Here is a 23729-nt window from a genome sequence, read left to right as displayed (position 1 = left end):
ATACTGTAATTACCTCCTTGAACAGCGCTACACTGATTGGTGACAATGTTAAAAGAAAGGGGCAAATGTTAGGGAATGTATCTTCATACATTAGAAGTTGTACATATTGCAATTATTACGCTATCCCAGTTTTCTTGGTAGCTCAATCCAGGGAAAGGAATATATATTGCGTTCTTTCTGCGTGGAAATTGCTTGACATGCTGTTGAAGAACCACTTCATATGTGTACGCTTTTACAGTAAATAATCCAGGTTAACCTCACGTAGTATCGATACCATTATTACTCTCTTTTACGTGCAGATCGACTATGCCCTGCGACTTAGAGCACTTCTTTTGAGAAGTGAAATTTTCCAATAGAGCGTGATGGGCTTGGAGCAACGATGAGAGCTTCCTCTCGTTAAACTACACCAGCGAAGACGACGAGACTTGATTAGCGCGGGTAAACTCGGGGAAAGCTTTCGCTCCACAGGGAGATACGTCTCGCAGCTCCACGCGCAGACGGTGCTGATGAAATGTTCATTACTCCTCATTCGATAATTCTAACCACCTTTTACAATCCACCGCTGAGATAGCTCTTAGCTGACTGAGGAGTTTCTAATGTTTACGAAATGTATAACTTGAACCACTATTTTGGAAGCACTGATTTATCACGTATTCTTGAAGTTATGTTGTACTGAGTGCATGATTAGAGTCACATATCCGTTTGGACGCAACATATACAGAACTGCAAATGTGCAGACTATTTCAAAAGCAGTAAAGAACACATAACCTACACATTTTGTATATCAATCTGTGTCCGATGATGTCAGTAGTTGGAGCGAGGTGATGTGTACAGAATCGTCTGTTGGGGCCTCCTTGAATGGTGAAGTGAGGTAGTAATATCGATATAAACCACTTGTTCTCGTCTGTATTCATACAACACCCGATTTACAGTGAAGATCTCTGCTGTGGAGAGTCATCGGATTGTGAGATTTTGGAAGTGATGGACTGGCCGAAGTGAATCAATCGTCTGGCTACCAAAATCAGCATATGACACGATATCTTTCTCTGGGGACATATTACAAAGCAGCTAATGAGTGAGACACCTACTGAATTGGAGGGAGGTCTCATGTGTGAAATCCTGTCGTCACGAGAACTGCTCATCGCCTACCTGTTTTTATGAATGAATGAATGAATGAATGAATTAATTAATTAATTAATTAATTAATTAATGGACTTAGTCCTCGGGCATATTTTGCGCGTATTCATGCTCGTTCGAGCAGCCTCTGTTAATATACATCCATTCTTACCTTTCTACACTACCTCAAGTAGTAACTTCGTAAACGCACCCTGCCATCGTCAGTGGACATACACTCCTATCAATAGTAAGTTCGTCTAGTTTCCCGAATCAATTCGCACAAAATATTTTAGCTTAGAACTTTGGCCGGTAAGGTTCTGTTATCTAAGGTGCAATGTTGTGAGAATAATGTCAAGGCATTCTCGCTCTTCATAACGTATGTGCTGCGGGTCAGTATATCTCCAGAAATATTATCACATAGGGGGTTTTGTCCCGGCAACGACGATATATTGATATATATATTTACACAGAAAATAAGTACAATATGCAGGGAAACTGACGAAAGGCATGAAACACGACTAAGAATGTTAACTGCCTTTATAGTACCTTTCAGGTAATATGTCGTTTATGCTTTGGGTCGTCAGCCCATAAAATGTTTTAATGCTGGCCTCCACGCCTCCGTATCCTGTGCTAACATTTTCATTTCTCCGTAACTGCTGCATCCCACACGTACTCTAATCTGTTAGTCATATACATTTACTGGGAAACTCCTGGAATTCTTAACTTCTCTCATGAACAAACTGCATATCTAAAGATGTGTCCAACCAATCTATCTCTATTCTGTTCAGATCTTACCAAATTACCCTCCACTCAACAACTCCACTTCATTTGTGATCCGATCTATCCATCTCACTCTCAGTATTCCCCTTTAACACCACATTTCAAAATGTTCAGTTCCCTTTGCTTTTGCACTAGTTATTGTCCACGTTTCACTTCTATATTATGCCACGCTCCCTATGAAAATTTAAAATTCTAGTTGGATTTCTATGTTCGCATAGAAAATCCGTTTCCGTACCGGCTATCTAGGCCTTTAGAGGAGTGGAAAGTGAAGGCTCCGCTATCCGTAATCTCGGCATTAAGAGAGATAGAGTGCTTCGTTCTTTTCTTGAGGAATTAATCTGGTAGGCCTACTAACTTCTGGTATAGGCTGAGTGAACCCTAGGATCATGTGCCACTCTGGAAGGGGAAATCTAGTTTCTAAATGTTTCGACTTTCTGAAGTGGAATGGAATTCACGTCCTTCTGGTGAAATGAGTAAACCTTTACGTAAGACAGGCAGCCCCTATACCTTAGTTAGAAGTGAGCAAATTTATATTCTTAAGAAAAGCCTTTATTGCCAGTGCTATTCGTAAATTTAACATCCAACTTACGTATGCTGACTACGCAAGTAAAAATATTCATCTACGATTATGGCTTCAATTTTTAATCTAAAATTTCCTGCATTTCATTCGACTGCATTCCATTACATTTATTTTCGATTTCATTATTTTTATTTTGTACTCTTTCCCCAAGAATGAGGCCATACCATTCAGCAATCACTTCCGGCTCGGATAAAATAATATCAATGGTAAATCTAAGAACTTCAGTTAAATATATTTCGGTGTCATATTCAAAATATTTTCAATACTAAATACACAATAAATTATATTCTCTTGAAAGGGTATTTTGTCATGTTAACTTGTTTTTAAATTAATAACAGGGATACCCTACTAGAATACTGAATTTTCTACGATCACTAGGAGAAACATTTTTTCGGTTTTCGGAACTCCGTCAGGAAAGAGAACATACTACCTAAACCATTAAGAATAAATGTGATAGAAGAAAGCTAATATTCCTTTTCAATAACGTGAATTTTATAGGTTGAATCATGGAAGAAATTAATGCACTATGCATCGGTCTAAAGGAAAGATTATGCGGTTTTATACTGTACCTAAGTTACATCGACATAATGGCTACAAATTAGCTATGAATGAAACACTGAAGTCTGCAAAATAAATTGATCTAATGAGCCTATATAAAAAAGAATTTTTCGATAAGGAGCTGAGAATGACTTTTGCCGTAAATAATAACATAACTCAATATTTTTAATTTTCTAACAGCTCTCTCTTTACAGTTGGCTTTACCTCACACCGACACTGATTGGTCTTTTGGCGACGATAGATTAGGAAATGGCAGGGAGTGGGAAAGAAGCGGCCGTGGCCTTAATTAAGGTACAGCCCAGTATTTGCCTCGTGTGAAAATGGGAAACCACAGAGAACCATATTCAAGGTTGCCTGCCGACTGTGGGGTTCGAACCAACTATCTCCCGGTTGTAAGCTGACAGCTGCACGCCACTAAATGCACGGCCAACTCGCTCGGTTTTCAAACAGTAAATCTCTAAAACTTTCTTTTAAAACTAATGTTATTTAGATTCCTGTTTTATTGGCAAATGGATATCTAGTTAAGGAATGCTAAATATTAAGTTCATTCTCTATTGTTGCTGGATAAACGTCGACAAACGCTGAAATAATTTTTTTGAATTGCATACATTTGAACACGAATGTGGTCTGTATGTTAGGTACCTTCCAGGCATTCGCTTGAAATTGAAGTAGGGGTGAGGTAGACGACACAAAATCACTCAAGGGGATTGGAGATTGAATTTTAACCCATGTCTCTTCCCAGTTACACCTATGCGGGGTCTGTGACCTCGCCACTCCAGACATTTCTATCAATATTTTAACTCGTGGGAGACCCGGGAATTGAATCAAGGGCGTTCCCGGAAGGCATTAAAAAATGGTTGTGGTCAGTGAAATTATGACGTATAAAATTATTGGTCAGATACATTGTAATAATATGAATAATGTAATGTATTGAACGTCTTTCCAATTGATATAGATTTAGTGAAATATTATGATGACAAAATTTTTACTGCAGGAGTTCTTTAACGTGCTGGATCTAAACGACACGAAGTTATCTCAATTAAACCCCCTCAAATGCCAACGACGTCATTTGAAAAGGACTCTGCTATCACTGGAAGAGAATGATACTGTGTAACTGAATTCGTTTCATTTAGTTCTACTATCGCAAAAGTGAACATATTTCTTGGCATGGAACATTTTTTAATGTAGTTTGAAAGCGCATGTTATCAGATAATAATTTGTTTACCAAGTACATGTAACTATTCCCTCTGATTTGAGACAATAAAAATAAGGATATGTGCGAGCTGAGCCATCGAAAATCCTTCCAGTTTGCATGATACGTTTGCTCCAATTATTCATACAATCTTTCATTCATTCCCTGCTAGGTAGTCACTGCTACAGTATAGTGCAGTATATATCTGAACTTCTGTACGTAGGCTACTGCTGTATATTTTCTGCAAATGATGCTTCACCCATTTTGAGACGAGCGTATTTTAGCCGGAAAGAATATTCCTGTACCCCGTGTTCACGGTAATAGTGGACCAGGAAGGGCTGACCTCGGCGACAGTTGGTATATCGAAATTTTCTCTCTGTAAGATAGCAGGTTCGATCCCAGCTGAAGAATCAGGCAATTATAAGTGTTTAACTGCTACAGCTCTGTCCGATTTGCATCCAGCGGAACAACATCTCGGATCCCTATCATCTCTGAAAATCGACAATAACTGAAGAGATGTTACATACATTGAATTATTACAGATTTATTGGGGAGTATGGTTGTGAGATGTAAATCCTAGGTAGAAACTACACTACGATAGGCTGCCACTAGTTAAGTATACCTATATTTTTACCAAAAGCAATCCATGCAGCCTGAAATAAACGGCCCTATAAACGGACTTGCAACATAGCCGTGAATTTGAGAGATTTTCATAGTAACCCTCTTAGAGGTCCTAAAAGTATTACAATTTTCACTAACCTGGCCCACAACATTCTCAATTGTTTGTAAGTTGAGGTATTCCATAGCAATTGCCATTGCTATGATTGTTCAGTGTAACGTCATTGTACCACAGATAAATACACCAACTTGAGAGATAAGATTATCCATGAGGTAAATTGATGAATAGAAAATGAAGCAACAACAAATAAATGTCAGAATATAGAATTGGTAATTATAGAATCCAGTTCGTATCTAGTTTCAAAGTTGTTTAATCCTTTCCCATTTACTTTGGAACGTTTTATTTCCTTTCCTTGGTTTTTTCTTTACATTGATGAACGTTAATACTTCTGATTAGAGTATTTATTCATTTCGTTGTTCTTCCTTATTTGTATATTTTGCTTAAAAGAAAAACTAACGTGTTACATGTATAAATACGCAAATCGATTTATCATATCATCCTAAACAATATATTATTCGTCTTAATGAGAAATTCAAACTATTTTTACCTGAGATATAGCCAAATCTAATCGTATGTTTCACACTATAAAAGGGGGGGGGGTTATGTTTGCAGAAAATGCAACCAAATGTACGGGAGATTAGACAGTTGACGGTACGATTCGTGTATCGCTATCCGAAACATGAAACTTCCTGATAATAATTTCATCCTCCGACAGAGAATTAAGTTAATTTTATGAGATACTGAAGGTAAGAAAATTTTTGGACGTAGCTTCCTATTCTCATGCATCTCTTATGTCATCTGAGACCGTCGAGGCTCGTCCTCTCATGTCGTACAGACGATGCGTGTAATCGGAGAATGTATCAGTTAATTCTGCGAGCCAATTAATGCGCCTCCTGCGTGTAGCCACTGGAGCATTGGGTGAGTAAGCATTGTGTGTAGGGGATGGCAATGTATGGTGAGAATTCTAGGGCTGTACATACACACCACAGGCGTATTTTCTTAACTATGTTCATATCGCACTAAATTATTTGAGTTAAGTCGCTCATAAACTCCCTTCCTAACAACATACACAGTATATTCATTCATACTTTTGCTCTGCATTTTAAGGTTGAACATTTTCAAAGAAATTCATTCTTCTTTTCCTATCAGATTACCGTACACAGAGCCTCCTAGATAAACAATCTTGAGTGACTACAATAAGAGAGTTTCAAAGATGTCGATCACGAAGTATCACTTATCATGATCCATTTTCGCCTTATCCAGTGTCTTTCAGTGAAAATGACAAATTTGAGTCTTTGTTACCTGCCTGTATTGAAGTTCGTTTTTCTTCAACTTCATGAATCCAGAAGTTTTTTTATATGCCACAATGAATATAATAACAGGCGCCTTTTAATCTATAAACACATAATTAATTATATTTTATTGCTGAAATCATGGAATTAAATAATAAGCCAATAACTTACAGTAATAAAGTAAAACAGTCAGGGTGACTAATGTTATCGTATGAGATCTACAAAATACGATGTTTTTTGCTATTTGCTTTACGTCGCACCGACACACGTACGTCTTATGGCGACGATGGGATAGGAAAGGCCTAGAAATGGGACAAGCGGCCGTGGCCTTGATTAAGGTACAGCCCCAGCATTTGCCTGGTGTGAATATGGGAAACAACGGAAAATCATCTTCAGGGCTGCAGACAGTGGGGTTCGAACCCGCTATCTCCCGGATGCAGCTTCACAGCTGCGCGCTCCTAACCGCACTGCCAACTCACCCGGTAACATATGACTTCAGAACAACAATCAAGTTTAAAGTAGAAGTGAGAAGAATATGTTTCTAGATTATTCACTAGCATGAGGTGGTCGCACAGCATGGCAGAGAATGTAAAATTGCATTAACCCAATTGTGTCAAAATACACATATATGTATATATATATATACAATTAAAAAGATTCACACGGACACAAAGCCCAAGGTGACAATGAACAAATGTAGTCAAGTCTAGTCATCTCCGCGCAGGCAGTGAAGGCTTTTGGAGGAGTAGATATAAAGCCTTCCATAATCCCTAAACTGAGAACTATGTGAGAGAGAGTCGTTAGCCCTAAGCTCTCAGGAGCAACCTGATACTCATTTTTGACGTACGCTGAATGAACCTCAAGTCAATGTACCTCTCCAGAAATAGAAGTCCCGTTTCTATGTTTTTGACTTTCATTTTTAACAATTTGCCTTACGCCGCACCGACCCACATAGGTCTTATGGCGACGAAGGGATAGGAAATGGATAGGGGAGGGAAGGAAGCGACCGTGGCCTTAATTAAGGTTCATCCCCAGAATTTGCCTGGTGTGAAAATGGGCAACCACGGAAAATCAACTTCAGGGCTGTCAGAAGTGGGGTTTGAACGCACTACCTTCAGAATACGAGCTGCAAACTTCGCTACCACCTGCTCGGATTTTTGACTTCCGGATGGGAAATCAAACCCACGTCATTCATGAACAAATACAAGGAAATAACTACCGTAGTGAAAGATTTATAAGAGGAGAAATATCAACGTATTACCTACGCAAAGTCATCTTTGTCCCTATACGCAGGCTACGGAAGAATGGGGAGTAGGGGCTTCTCCGTCCGGCCCCGCGGTGTAGGGGGAAACGCGTCCGCCTGTCACCCGGCCCTTCGGGTTCGATTCCCGGCTGGGTCAGGGGTTTTTAATTGCAAATGATTTATATCCCTGGCCTGGGGACTTCGTGATTGTGTCGTCCTTAACGTTCCTTTCCTTACATTTAACACTATACACTTCTCCATTCCACCTACACGCAAGTTCATATGACATGGTGCAAGTAGGGGCAAAAGATCTCTATAAGTCGACGCCCCGAACGAATAGCATTTAATAAAAAAGGGGGCTTCCCCACTCAGTAACCTCTGCAATAAGCGAAATAGAGTTTAGTTCTATATTCGACGGATTTTGCACCCAGGAATTAGCTGCTCTTTATTTCTGCTGTAGTCTTATTCTCCTCAAGGCCATACACTTCTACAAAAGTGAAATACTGTTTTTCTTAATTCCTCGACTTCCTGGGAGCAATCAACCTGATATACTTTCGGGTTTTCTGAACACGTGGTTACTGCCTCGGTTAAACAGCGTGAAACGTAAAACTTGTTAATGTATTATAATATTAATATAGTTAAATAACAGCATATTAACACGAAAATGATTAAATTGATACGATTATGTATCGTCTTTGCTGGTTTCGAATTTATAGGTCTCTGCCCTTTCTTAAAATTAATTGCTCACGTACCAATGAATCAGTCGTAGGAGCTGAGTGTAACATGTGAGGTAATCCCATAATATTTCCAAGTATTGTGTTGTAATGCAGTGTGAATAAATTCGTTGAACGAGCTCGAATCACCGACGTTCTCATCTCTACTTTTATTTCACATTCGCAAATTTTCAGGTATTCTGTTCCAATACGTATATTAGTGAAACAACTTGAGATCATACAGGCACACTATGAGCCTTATATTTCAATATGGTAATATTTCGCGTCTTTATATCGTTTAGCATTGTGAAACTTTTTCGTAGGACGGGGAGCTGGCCTTCAGTATAAGCGTAAACCTGGAAGACCGAGTTACTTTTGTGAACAAGGTAATTGAAAGTGGTTCTAACAGGCAAAATGAAATTTCTAAGATAGCCGTAATTTGGAACGCTGACGGAAACAGAAAATGTGGTAAACCTAGGGAACAGGGGATGAGAGTATCATGGCAAGGCAAGGATTAAGTGAGGAAGATGCAGAAGGGAAACAATTTTATAGGGGTGAAGTGTATCGATAGACCTATGGGTTGTGGCAAGACCAACTGAAATGATTTTTCTTTTTTTGCTAGTTGCTTTACGTCGCATCGACACAGATAGGTCTTATGGCGACGATGGGACAGGGAGAGGCTGGGAGTGGGAAGGAAGCGGCCGTGGACTTAAGTAAGGTACAGCCCCAGCATTTGCCTGGTGTGAAAATGGGAAACCATGGAAAACCATCTTCAGGGCTGCCGACAGTGGGGTTCGAACCTACTATCTCCCGAATACTGGATACTGGCTAACTGAAATGTATCAGACCTTAATGCAGCTTTCGATATTAGCTAAAATGTCGCCGCGATCGGTTTGTTCAAGTGTAAAACATTAGCAAGTGTGAAGCATCAGTTTGGTTCTTTCTGTTGGTTTGGTTTGATCAGGAGACGTTAGTGTAGTGATATTTTTGTTGAAATTTGGTTTTAAAACTAACATGATATATTAGGACGTGCCGATCGTATTTCTTTCCTGAATGTTGTTCATTTTAAAGCATATGCACACTCACATTCAGATCAAGTGTGCATAATACATCGTGAAGATTTCATAGTTACTAATAATTCATTAGGATGCATTAAAATATTCGAGGATAAATTTGTCATTAAAGAGGACGTTTTTCGTGTACTTGACGAGCTACTTTCTTCCAGATAAGGGCAAAACTCTGTATTGGTGCCTTTTCTAGTACACTTCCCAATTACTATGCCTTTTGAGGTTTTTAAAAGTGAGATTGTAAAAAGTGATAAAGCTATTTATCTTGTCTGTGAATGAATATTATGTTCTCTTTGGGAAATTAGAGGACAACGCATCAACTGATATACTGGCACTTACAGTACGTATTTACGTTGTCAACGATTTGAGTGTTAGTGTACTTAATACGAAAATGCCTAGGCCTATGCCACCACAACATTTCAAATCTATTCTCCTATTGAGAGAGAAAGATTATCTGGATTGAAGTAGATATATTATAGCAGTTAGGTGAATCATTATTAGAACAACTGTTATGAGAGAATTGAAATTCCTGACAGGGTTATGTTTCTAATAGATTTCTTGAACGAGGTAGGCTATTATATTTAAAAGCGTATGGATATAAAAAGGTCATTCAAATAAATGTATTTCTAAAACAAGTTTTGATTTAGAGGAAGAAGGATTACGGACTCGAATGATTTACCAACCCTGCCCACTACTACATCTACACCAATTTGATACTTTTCCAACTTCTTTGGAGGCATTTACGACAAGACTAGGTAAACAATTTATACGTAATCTGCCACCTGGATGACAACCCTAAATTCGGATCATTGGTGACTGATTAAATTGAAATGAATTTAAACTGGCACTCTTTGAACCGCATCAGACATTAGTCCCTGCCATTTTAGAATGCAATCCATCTCACCTATTTCCTCGACCATACTAGTTGATAGAAAAGACTTATATTACGATTTTTCCACATATTGCTTGTGCAGATATAGACATTTATAGACAGCATTTGTTAAATTACCCCAAGTGAAGTACCCTGTACGTTATTATTACAACTTAGCAATTCATTGCGATAAATCAGAATGTTGTATGTATGTATGTTCAGTCTTCAGACGTAAGGCTGGTTGGATCCTCAACAGCTCTGCCATCAGCTGTCATAGATGGCCTAGGCATCACTGAAGAGGCGTACTAGGGAAATGAGGAGTGATGTAGTTTCCCGTTGCTTTCCTCACCGAGCCAGAAGTTGCTATTACAATCAGTCTGCCAAGCCCACGGAAATGCATGCACCAACCAGCCCTATGAGCAACATTTTCACACCATTCATAGCAGGGACTGGCTGCATAAGGAATGGCATTACTAGCATCGCTCATACCTCAGTCACTTTCATACTGTCAAAGTCAAGGATAAGACAGAGGCAGATCAATGAAAGCAACAAAATTGCTCTAGCCCATACCAGAAGACATAGTGCACTGTAAACACTAGGTCCTGCGAGCAAAGGCTGGGTTACATTCAACTGATGCGTCGGCCATGTTGATTTTGTATTAAGTTCTGATACTATTGTAGATGGTCTTGGTTGTGGGAATACTATCGTACTTCAGAAATATCCTAATGAAAATATTTTCTGTTGTACTTGTCTACGTGCATTTACTGGCGGGAGCTAGTGTTTACAGTGCACTATGTCTTCTGGTACAGGCTAGAGCAATTTTGTTACTTTCATTGATCTGTCACAGCTTTATCCTTGGCTTTGACAAAATGAAAGTGACTGAGGTATGAGTGATGCTAGTAATGCCATTCCTTATGCAGCCAGTTCCTGCTATGAATGATGTGAAAATGTTGCTTATACGGTCGTTTGGTGCATGCATTTCAGTGGTCTTGGCAGACTGATATGTAATAGCAACTTCTGGCTCGGTGAGGAAAGCAACGGGAAACTCTCTCAATCCTCATTTCCCTAGTACGCCTCTTCTGTAATACCTAGGCCATCTATGACAGCTGATGGCGGAGCTGTTGAGGATCCAACCAGCCTTCGGGCTGAGGACTAAACATACATACATACATACATACATACATACATACATACATACATACATACATACATACATATATACAGTACATACACACAGTACATGCATACATACTTGTCTACAGCACTTCATTTATGTTCAATAATTGGAACCGAGCGAGATGGTTACGCGATTTGATGATGTGCTGTTAGTTTGTATTCGGGAGATAGTGGGCTCCAATCACACAGTTGGCAGCTCTAAAGATGTCTTTCCGGAGATTTCCATTTTCACGCCAGACAAGTGCTGGGGATGTACCTTCATTAAAGCCACGATCGTTTTCCTACCCTATCCCATCGTCTCCATAAGGCCTAACTGAGTCGGTGCGGCGCAAAATAAATAGAAAAAAGCAATAGTCGGCCTCCTACCCCGTCTAATTGGATAAAGAAATTAATATGAAAACCGACTATGTAAAAATTTTTTTTAAACAATACCGAGAAAAGATTCTCTTCCCCTCCCCCTCCCCCACTGAAATGAAAATTAGAAGTATTTTGCTATTACATACCCATTCTTCTTTTTGTACGCGTATTTTTTTACGATTTGCTTAACAATAAAATAAAAAGATGTGTAAAGAAATTAAAAATATAATGGCTGATCAAAAACTTTCCATTCCACAGCCGTTCACTCCTGAATCTTGATGACAATTAGGCAAAACCTCCGTGAGCATTTGGCACTCATCCCACCGCCCGTGCGGCACAAAACGGTGTCCTGCTGCGTGAAGAAGTCCGTAACCGCCTGCTGCACATCCTCATCCGACAGGTAGCGTCGACCTTTCAAGGCCTTTCTGCGGGGACCGAAGGCGTGATAATCACACGGGGAGAGGTCAGGACTATACGCCTCATCCACCGCTCGCTTGTTGTTGCCCGTGATGGATGAGGCTGGCCTCCCAGATCGAACGGCGTCGTGTGTCATAAAGCGAACCACCCGGAACTTGGCACACCATTCCACAACGGTCGCTTTTAACAGACATGCTGCCCTATACGCAGTCTTCATTCTCCAGTGGATTTCCACCGGTGTTTGTCCTTCGGCGGTGAAGAACAAAATAACAGCACGTTGGTCCTGGTTGGACGTATTTCGTAATAACGTTGCCATAGCTCACGTTGCCGCATTTAACGTACGCACATCGCCACGACACGACTGCCACACTAATCCCTTTGCCTACATGTCCGTGCTTACATACCCGCATCGGTGTCGCGCTATGTTGCATGTCCGCTGCAACAACGCCCTCAAACCGAAAATTTTTGATCATGCCTGATAGTAATCGAAAAAATCTAGGCGACGATGCGAAGATAGTGCACTTCAAGGGATTAATAGGGAGACAGGATGAACGGAAATGTAATAACTAGAGAGACTGGAACTCTTAGCCATGTTGAGAATGCCCTGCCCTTCCTAGATGTTCTAATAGCTGAGTATGAAATATTATTGGCAATAACAAAGGATATACGAGGAAATTAGATGTTATTGGTGGCATCACAAACGAATTTTGGAAAGAGTTGCGTATGCACACTCAAATACTGAGAACTGTAAAAAAAAAAAAAAATCTGAAAAAGTATTTGATGTTAGGAAAATCCCAAGGGTTTGGCAAAAACGAATAATTAGTCCCATAAAAAAGGAATGGATAAACTTCAAATACAAAATGTATAGAGACAAACTTAGCAAGTTTTATACTGGGTTGTCAGGAAAAGAGACTCATAAAATGGGTGGAGGATTACTCCATGCTCTCGGTATACCAGTACAAATTCAGGGAAGATGTGAGAACTTCAGTTCATATGTTTGTCATGTAAACAATAATGGATATCCACATAAGGATAAACGATGGTAAGTTATATATCGCTGTGCCAAGACCGTGAATGTGACAATGCTCTTCCTATCAAATATCTACATAAAGATAAAGATGGTAAGTTATATTTCGCCGTGCCAAGACCGCGAATGTGACAATGCTCTTCCTATCAAATATCTACATAAAGATAAAAGATGGTAAGTTAAATATCGCCGTGCCAAGACCGCGAATGTGACAATGCTCTTCCTATCAATTATTTGCCGTAAGAATGGTCACGCCTGCCAGCCATATACTGATATGCAGTCCATCAAAACACTTTTCGTTGAGTTCATTTTCCTACGTGCGAGTTTAGAGGAAAATGAACCTTATTGTACCGAACGGTAGAAATGCATGTTTGCGTGACGAATTTACCTACTCCTAGAATATAATGTATTTATGGTTTATTTCCCTTTACATACGTGCGTAGGAATATTAACGAAAATTGTCCTGATGAACTACATACGTATCAATATGTGGCTGGGAGGCGTGAACAATCTTAATAGAAATAATGGATAAGAAGAGCATTCGCGGTTTTTACACTGCAGCGACTATAAAACAGCGACAGATCTATGGAAAAGTTTGATTCATTCAGCAGCCTTCGCAAGAATGGGTGCAATAACGGTGTCAAACAAAATGTTAAAACCTAGTAAAAAATTATACTCAAGAGATTAAATATGAAATTGCTGTAATTGAAGACCTAAGTGCATGAGAGATACATTCAAGTATAGGATTAATCCAGGGGTGCAAACTATCACGAATATTGTGCATAACGATATATTGGAAAATGAAGGAAAGGAGGATATCGCAATACAATATCTTTATAATAAAGAAATCCCTGGCCTTGTTTTCGCAGACGACATCCTTCTGCTCTCTGTAACATCAGTTGGAATACAAAACAGCATCACAAAATCTGCTAAATATTGAACAAAATGGAATTTAAAAATTAACATTAAGAATACACGAATACACTAGTACAGGAATGCTCTAGAGCTTACGGAGGGAAACAAATTAAAATAAAAAAGAAGAGCGGTGGATAGAAGGTGCAGAATTAGAAGTAGTCAATGGAGTAAAGTTTACATTTATTTCCTTTTATTACGATTTGCTTTACGTCGCACCGACACAGATAGGTTTTACGGCGACGATGGGATAGAAAAGGGCTAGAAGTGGAATGAAAGTGACAGTGGCCTTAATTAAGGAACAGTCCGAGCAACATATGCCTAGTCTGATAATGGGAAAACACGGGAAAACATATTCAGGGCTGCCGACATTGGGATTCGAACCCACTATCTCGCGAATGCAAGCTGATAGCTACGTGACCCAAACCGCTCAGCCACTTGCTCAATTAAATAGAATATCTAGGAAATAGTTTAGCGTCCAACGATATTTTGGATCAAGTAACATGACGAGGAAAAATGAAAAGATCGGCCATCACTCTACCTACCAAGGGATGGCTTGACAGGAAGATGCCAAATATTGATTATTAGATGCATGGAAGCATTCTAAATTTTCTAATAAAGTCATGAGATGTAATAGTTAACAAGTTCTGCAAATTAGTAATGTAACTATCAGAATGTAATTCTAGTAGTGAAGTTAGTGTTATATGTGAAGATATAAGTATACGAAAAGATCTAGCTAAATTTTGTAATAATATTTTGGCTATTATTAAAGCAGAGAAACGGGAGGGCAATATTGAATTTATAGTAACGTTAGATGAAACATCTACACGCTGATTAGTGTGTAACTAAGATGAAAAGGATACTAGAATGACTGGGCAAGGGTTGATGATGATGATGATGATGATGCTTGTTTTAAGAGGCCTAACAGCTAGGTCATCGGCCCTGGGAAAGGGGGATTGCTGGGATAAAGACACTCATAATGAATAAATTATGCTAATTAATAAGGTAACAACAAGGGAGATATATATATTACTGTTTGCTTTACGTCGCACCGACACAGATATGTCTTACGGTGAGGATGGGAGAGGAAAGGCCAAGGAGTGGGAAGGAAGCAGCCGTAGCCTTAATTAAAGTGAAGCCCCAAAATTTGCCAGGTGTGTAAATAGGGAACCGTGGAAAATCATCTTCAGGGCTGTCAGTAATTGGGTTCGCACAATCTCCCGGATGCAATCTCAAGGCTGCGCGCCCCTAACCGCACGGCCAACTCGCCCGGTTGTAAGGGATATAGAGGAATATGTTCATATCACAGGGTAAGAACAAAGGATCATTAAAATAATTCTGCGAAATATGCGAAATGATGAGAATAAAAATGAAAGACTTACAAATACAGAAGTAACAGGTATAGTTTAGTGGTTAATGGGTACGTACAAGAAAATAAAGATCACGAAGAGAAAGACGACGAGATTCCTTGTTTGGAGTGTGGTGAAGGAATCACTGAGAAAAAAAAATACTGATAGTAAAAATTGAGAGAGAGAGAGAGAGAGAGAGAGAGAGAGAGAGAGAGAGAGAGAGAGAGAGAGAGAATACCGTACTGTTGTTAAAGTATTAAACAAAGACTGGGTTTCAACGGGAAAGGTACAATTATTTCGTATTACTGAAAAGATGTGGCAACACAAAATAAAAGATCATAAAGTAAGTGCAAATGTAAATAATAAACGAGAGGGTACATGTTCGTCCTGGAATAAAAACACTTTTTAAAATCTGGTACTTTAGGAAGGTACTATAATATATAAAATGCTATAAAATAATTCGTAGATCGGATTACAATACCTAATTTAGTTATTAGAATAATTATACGGAACTACGGTAAGTAGAGTATTATACATTACACTTTTCTGAAACTGTAAGTAGGTAGGTTCTACCCTGGCTCACCGAGCTCGATAGCTGCAGTCGCTTAAGTGCGGCCAGTATCCAAGTAATCGGGAGATATTGGGTTCGAACCCCGCTGTCGGCAGCCCTGAACATGGTATTCCGTGGTTTCCCATTTTCACACCAGGCAAATGCTCGGGCTGTACCTTAATTAAGGCCACGACCGCTTCCTTCCCATTCCTAGGCCTTTCCTATCCCATCGTCGCCATAAGACCTATCTGTGTTAGTGCGACGTAAAGCAAATAGCAAAAAAATATATATATTCTGGCTCAATTTAGCAGTATTTCAAGTAACTCAAATACGCAATTCTCGAGTCAGTAGATATACCTGAACCATAAAACGAGATCGTACAGCACAAATTTCGGCACTTCGGCGTCCCAGAAAACCGTAAAGAGTTGGTAGTGTGACGTAAATTTATTATTATTATTATTATTATTATTATTATTATTATTATTATTATTATTATTATTATTATTATTATTATTATTATTATTATTATTATTTTACCGGGATGTACACCTCTACGCCACATTTTTTAAATCTTGCGCCAATTAGAACTCCTCTACAGGAGAAACAATGAACTTGAAACTAGACCTATTTAAACGTTTCCTCTGAAGATGTCACTACCGTAATTTTGTGATTATGAAGTTGCCAGTACTGTGTGACTTTCAACTTGTTTTGTTTTCCGTTCATCAAGAAATTTGGACATTCTCTCAGAGAGGTCACTACAAAAAACTATGATCCTGCAACCTGGTGCGAAGTGAAGGAACGTTTATGAAGAAATTTTGTATTCATAAGTTTTTCCTATACTAAATTTCGTTCATTCATTTTCGGGTTGGCAATTTATATCCTTTCTTTCCGCCTGTTTCGAATTTAACCAATCAAGAATTTCTGTAATTAATTTCCAACCAAACACGTATTTCTTCTTCGATTTTGAGTGTAAATTTTGTAACCTCCAATAAAATTCTTTGGGTGTCTCCTCATTATTCATGAAAAGTCTCGAACTTTCCACGAGGGTTTATGAACTGCGGATTTTCACGGCTCTTGGCCACTTGATCAACATTTAACTAAGTGTGTGTATGTGAAGCAGGAGGCAGGAGGTGCCTCTTTCATCTGGCAGCAGGTTTTCAGCAAGGTAATGGCCGTTTAACATCTTTATTTCTTGCTAGCTCAGCAGTTTAACCCGCGGGAAAGGTCCGCAACTTTTAGCATATAACCTACTTTTCTAAAAATTTAATTTTCTGGCGGCTTATGTAAAAACTTCGTAAAATCTGCTACTGTAATTCGGGGATAGAGAGTGATTTACCCTCTCGAGCTCCCCTTCATATTGGTTTGAGGTGACTACGTTTTGTAACTGGTTTTCTTCCTTTCTGCAATGTCTTAAATTATTCTTATACGAGTCACCTCCATAGTTTGGGAATAGTCCCTGTTTCATCGGCCAAGTGCCTTTTAGGTTTCAAGACTGCAAATTTAGGAGTGCAAGTACACGCCTGCATTTAACTTGGTGTTCCGGGCCATTTACTTAACCTGTTCTTTTTCTGCTAAGGCCCAGTTGTTTGGGTACGAGATACCCCCGTTTCATTTGTGTAGGTAGTGCCTTGATTGCAAGTAATTGTTAAGTCTGATATTGCCTTGAGTAGGCTTGTGAACTGAGAGCTCGTTAGCTCTTTTTCAAGTGTTGTAATAGTGCCTCTGGGAGGCCTGAAATTGTCATTGTTGGAGCTAGTGCTCCATGTATTGGGGATTTCTGCCCTTGCATTAAAATTTGTGCTTTGGAAAAATTGAGCTAAGACCTCAAAATTGTAAAACTAGGGGCTTGTAGCCCAAGAGTATAAAAATCGCTAAAATTGGGATCTTGTCTTGTTTCTAGTTTGTCATTGTACCTGATATATTATTGTGTTCACTTAGTGAAAGTTTGTTAAGTTTGAAATTCTAAAAAAGAAAAGAAAATATAATCTTGGTTAAAGTTTTAAATTCTATTCTTGACTTTGTAGTTAGACCCGTTCACCCCGGCACCTTCTTTCACCTCTGTGTCCACGGGTAACCCCGTAACAATTATTATTATTATTATTATTATTATTATTATTATTATTATTATTATTATTATTATTATTATTATTATTATTATTATTGGTTCATGGTGTGGGTTACTGTAGTCACGTCCTAGTTCGTGATCCATGGGCAACGGCTTAGTGGCCTAGTAAGTGGTCCTGAGAATCACGATACCTGTTGCTACGAAATGAGAGAGGGTATCTCAGACATATTCTGAGTCTTGGCTCTCCTTGAGCTCAGGCTGCTAGGATATGCAATCCACTGTGCTCCGTAACCCGTTAGAGAAGAGATCCGCAAGTAAGACAGCTTCCTGTTTCATGAATTTACCGAGCTCAGAACATTTTAAGCAAGCCTCGGACATATGGAGTAACGGAGTCCCACCCCCATTTGACAGGTGAGGAACTCCTTGGAAACAACTTGGTGAAGAAAATGGAATTAGATGTGTAACTATCAATATAAATTGGGCTTATGGAATACAGAAAGTAGAACTGGCTGAGAAGGCAAAGAGGATGCATCTGGATGTGCTAGTAGTAAGTGATATTCGGGTAAGGGGAGATAACGCGGAAGAGGTAGGAGATGATACAGTACACTTGACGGGTGTAAAAAAGGCAAGGGCAGAGAGTGGGTTAGGTCAGATCATAAGGCATACTATTGCACGCAACATTGTTTCTGTTAGGCACGTAAATGAGCGAATGGTGTGAGCAGATTTGACACTTGGAGGCATTAGGATGAGAATTGTCTCACGTGAGGGTGCAGATGAGGATGAAGTTGACAAGTTTTACGAAGCACTGAGTGACATGGTCATTAGGGTCAACAGAAAGGACAGGATAGTAAGTGCTAATGGGCGATTTCAATGCGAGATTTGGAAATAGAACTGAAAGATACGAAGGGATGATCGGTAAATGTGGGGAAGATGTGGAAGCTAATAGGAATGGGAAGCGTTTTCTGGACTTCAGTGCTAGTATGGCTTTAACAGTTACGAGTAAATTCTTCAAGCATAAGGCTTATAAACTGTCCACAAGGGAGGCTAGAGACACCAGAACCATAATAGACTATATCTCAACCGACTTCGAATTCAGAAAATCTGTTAGGAATGTACGGGTTCTCCGGGGATTTTTCTATGATACACACCACTATTTGGTCTGTATTGAATTCAGTATCTCTAGGCCTAGGATAGAGAAAGAGAAATCTGTCTGCTAACCAATAAGGGTAGAAAATCTCCAGGACGAGGAAATTAGACAGAAGTACTTGGATATGATTTGTGAGAAGTTCCGAACAGTGAACAGTAAACAGGTTCAGTATACAGAAAGAGAATGGGAGGCATACAGGGATACCGTAGTGGAAACACCAAGGAAATATCTAGGAGCATCAGTGTATACAGATGGTAAAAAGCGAACATCTTAGTGGGGTGATGCAGTGAGTGCAGCTTGTAAACTTAAAAAGGAGGCCCATGAGACGTGGCTCCAAACAAGGGCTGATGCAGACAAGGAATTGTACGTAGATGAAAGAAACAGAGCGAAACAAATAAGTGTTCAATACAAAAGGAAGCCGTGGGAAGATGTTGCTAGGTCAAGCAGCAGGGAAACCTTTGTGGACAGTTATAAGGAATCCTAGGAAGGGAGGATAAAAGGAAATGAACAGTGTTTTGGGTAATTCAGGTGAACTCATAATAGATCCCAGGTAATCACTGGACAGGTGGAGGGAATATTTTGGAAATTTTCTCAACGTAAAAGGAAATCTTTCTGGTGGTGTCGTGAACAACCGAGCTCATGGGGAGGAAGAAAATGATGTTGGTGAAATTACGCTTGAGAAAGCGGTAAAGGTGGTAAATAAAATCAGTTGCCAAAAAGCAGCAAGAATAGATTAAATTAGACCCGAAATGATGAAATGTAGTGGGAAGGTTGGGATGAAATGGCTTCATGGAGTGGTAATTTTTAGCTTGGAGTGTTAGTAATTGTACCAGGAACCGCCAGCGGTCTGGAACATAATTTATTTCAGCGTGAGGTACTGCGAAGTAAACAAAGTCACAGCTGGAACTTTCGAATGAGAGCGAGTAACTACGTCACGAGCTTCACGCAAGGAAGTGACATTGCTATGAGGCACCGATCACGTATACAGCGCGTGATTGCATGGAAAGGAATGGTATAAAAGGACAGGGAATCGCCAAGTAAAAGTCAGTTCATAACTCGCAGCTGAAGGAACAACACGATGTTTTACGCGAGTGACTACGCCGAGGTTCGAACATAGCCGCCACGAGTGAGGTTCGCCGGTAAGAACTCTGCCGTAATTGTCGTCAAAAGACTTTTGGACTTACAAATTTTTCGAAAAATAAATACGAACTTAATTTTCACGAACTACTAGGACTATTTCGAGAATGTGTGACAGTAACTTAAACTTTGGTATAATGTTTTTAAACTTCAACTCAGTCGAAAGCGAGTGTATAGAATTTGTACTCACACCAGATTTATCTTTAACTTGGAACATTTGTAATTTAAAAGCGGGTGCATATTAACGCAATTTTCCAGTGAAATACATAAATACTTAGTCTTTTAAAGCAAGTAACGCAATGAAAGTGTTTAAAGATTGGTATTTAATACAAGTGTGATTAACTCTAAACAGCATTAAAGCATTCGTCTCGGGTGAACAAGACAGTGCCGCATTAAACGACTTCTTCGAAACACTGTAGCTATTTGAACATACAAACATGCATGTGTTTAGAACATTTCTACTGTTGTAAATATATCTTTCCTTCGTGTGTCATACCAATGATTATATTAGAACTGTGTTTTTCCTCTGAACATTTATTCCGATAAATGAGCTTTCGTAATTTTGCTGCTAGTGTTAAGAACAGTGAACAAGTGCACATAACAAAATACCGTGCATACATTTATGAAGTGCAAATACGACTTATTTTGAATGGGACACTACCTAGCAATCACAGTCAGTTAAACTTTCTCGTGTTCGCTACACTACACAGTGACGCTCGAAATCCTGACGAGTGCCTATTTCTCGTAATTATCATATCTGCCTGCCGCTACACAAGCTGAATCTCGAGTCGACGTGGGACGTGTCAACAAGGGAATGGAACTGCGGTATCAACATGGGATATGGAGCGTGGTGCTATGGTGATGGGTTCACGACACCGGCTGCCTATGGTGACAACTTGCCGTTCGCTGATCAGCAGCTGTCTACATTCCAGTCCTGAGTTCCAGTAAAAACAGGTGATATGAATTGTATTTTAAACCACTTTAAAACAAGTGCATAAAATTCCACAGAACAAACTTTCTTCTTGCCAAGTGGAGTAGTAAAATCAGTGACTTCGTTTAGCAGCTTTACGAACAATTATTACAACGCTCATTGGAAACTAGACTTTTACGAAATTCTAGTTTGCGTTATTTTCGAAGTGTAAAATTTTTCATACGTATAAACACTTTTAGGTAGAACTTCACGAACATTGAAAATGAAAGAGTATTTATTTTAAAGTGATATTTATTATTTAACAAGACTTTACGAAACAAGCGATATTTATTATTTAAAAATACATTAGGAAACAAGTGATATTTATTATTTAAAAAGACTTTAGGAAACAAGTGAAATTTATTATTTTAAAAAGACTGTAGGGAAACAATTCAGTATTTGGAATTTGGAATTTGATATTCTGGTGGAAGACAATCATTTCGGTTAGTTTATGGTGACTTACGTAAAAACAAATTATTTTTAAAAACTCAAGATAAAGGCAATCCTTTGTGGATATCATGTTTTTAAATCAGGTAAACATTGCATTACGAAAATTTTGTTAAATAACTTGCTTTAATGTTTAAATTATTTGCCAACGAAACAAATATTTCGTCAAAAGGAGCAGGAATAATACAGTAGGAAACATTGCCCATAAGTACATGATGGTAAATAAATTGAGCTTTAAGCCGAACTATTATTTTGCTCGGCGTACGCCTCTCTGTACCTGCTCCATAAGAGCCGTCCACCCCTACGTGAAGATTCTCATGCCCAGGTCCCTAATCATTTCCCGGTACATAATGTACCTTCAGATTTGCAAAAGCAGTAATTGCACCTATCTATAACAAGGGAACTGGAAGGATTTCAACAAAAATCGAGGTATCTCATTGACTAGTATAACAGGCAAAGTACCGGGCGAGTTGGCCGTGCGCGTAGAGGCGCGCGGCTGTGAGCTTGCATCCGGGAGATAGTAGGTTCGAATCCCACTATCGGCAGCCCTGAAGATGGTTTTCCGTGGTTTCCCATTTTCACACCAGGCACACCTTAATTAAGGCCACGGCCGCTTCCTTCCAACTCCTAGGCCTTTCCTATCCCATCGTCGCCATAAGACCTATCTGTGTCGGTGCGACGTAAAGCCCCTAGCAAAAAAAACAGGCAAAGTATTCACTGGCATCTTGGAAGGGAGGTTGCGATCAGTGGTGTAAAAGAAGTTGGATGAAAACCAGTGTGGTTTCAGACCACAGAGGGGCTTTCAGGATTAGATTTTCAATATGTGCCAAGTAATTGAAAAATGCTACGAGAAGAATAAACAATTACGTTTCGTAGACCTAGAGAATGCATATGAACGGGTACCGAGGGAAAAGATGTTCGACATAGTAGGTGACTATGGGATTAAGTGTAGATTATTATTAAGATCAATCCAAGTCATTTATGTTGACAATTGAGCTGCAGTGAGAATTCATGGTAGAATGAGTTCTTGGTTCAGGGTACTTACATGGGTTAGACAAGGCTGTAATCATTTACCTTTGTTATTCGCAGTTAACATGAATCATCAGCTGAGATGTATAAAGTAGCAAGGACGCATTCAGTTCGGTGGAAATGTAATAAGCAGTCCGGCCTGTGCTGACGACTTGGCCTCAATGGCAGATTGTGCCGAAAGCCTGCAGTCTGATACCTTGGAACTTAAAATAGACTAAATTGATGTCAGTAGGTAAGAAATCCAAGGGAATTGAATGTCAGATTGATGACGCAAAGCTGGAACAAGTCGATAATTTCAAGTATTTAGTTTGTGTGTTCTCCCAGGATGGTAATATAGTAAGTGAGATTGAATAAAGATGCAGTAAAGCTAATGCAGTGAGCTCGTAGTTGCGATCAGCAGTATTCTGTAAGAAGGAAATCAGCACCCGGGCGAAACTATCTTTACATCGGTCTGTTTTCAGATCAACTTTGCTTTACGGGAGCAAAAGGTGGATGGTCTCAGGATATTTTATTCATGTGTTAGAAGTAACAGACATGAAAGTAGCGAGATTGAATTCTGGTATAATCAGGTGGGAACAATGGCAGAAGGGTACTCGAAAGGAGAAAATGAAGGCTAAGTTAGGAATGAACTCGGTGGATTAAGCTGTAAGCATAAACCGGTTTCGGTGGTGGGGGCATGTGAGGCGAATGGAGGAGGATAGGTTACCTATTAGAATAATGCACTCTGTTATGGAGGGTAAGAGAAGTAAAGGGAGATCAAGACGACGATAGTTAGACTCAGTTTCTATCGAAATAAAGATAAGAGGTATAGAACTAAATGAGGCCACAACACAAGTTGCAAATAGAGGATTGTGGCGACGTTTAGTAAATTCACATTATTATTATTATTATTATTATTATTATTATTAATATTATTATTATCATTATTGTTATTATTATTATTTACGTAAGACCATCCGCTGCTACTTTCAAGAATCTGGCAGAAAACATTTTTAAAAAATATGAAGGGTTCAATTCCTTCACAGTGTTTTGGTATTGGAACGTACCCAAACACG

Source organism: Anabrus simplex, chromosome 2, assembly GCF_040414725.1.
Source record: "Anabrus simplex isolate iqAnaSimp1 chromosome 2, ASM4041472v1, whole genome shotgun sequence".
Lineage (NCBI taxonomy): Eukaryota > Metazoa > Arthropoda > Insecta > Orthoptera > Tettigoniidae > Anabrus > Anabrus simplex.
Note: the sequence above shows the minus strand (reverse complement) of the source record.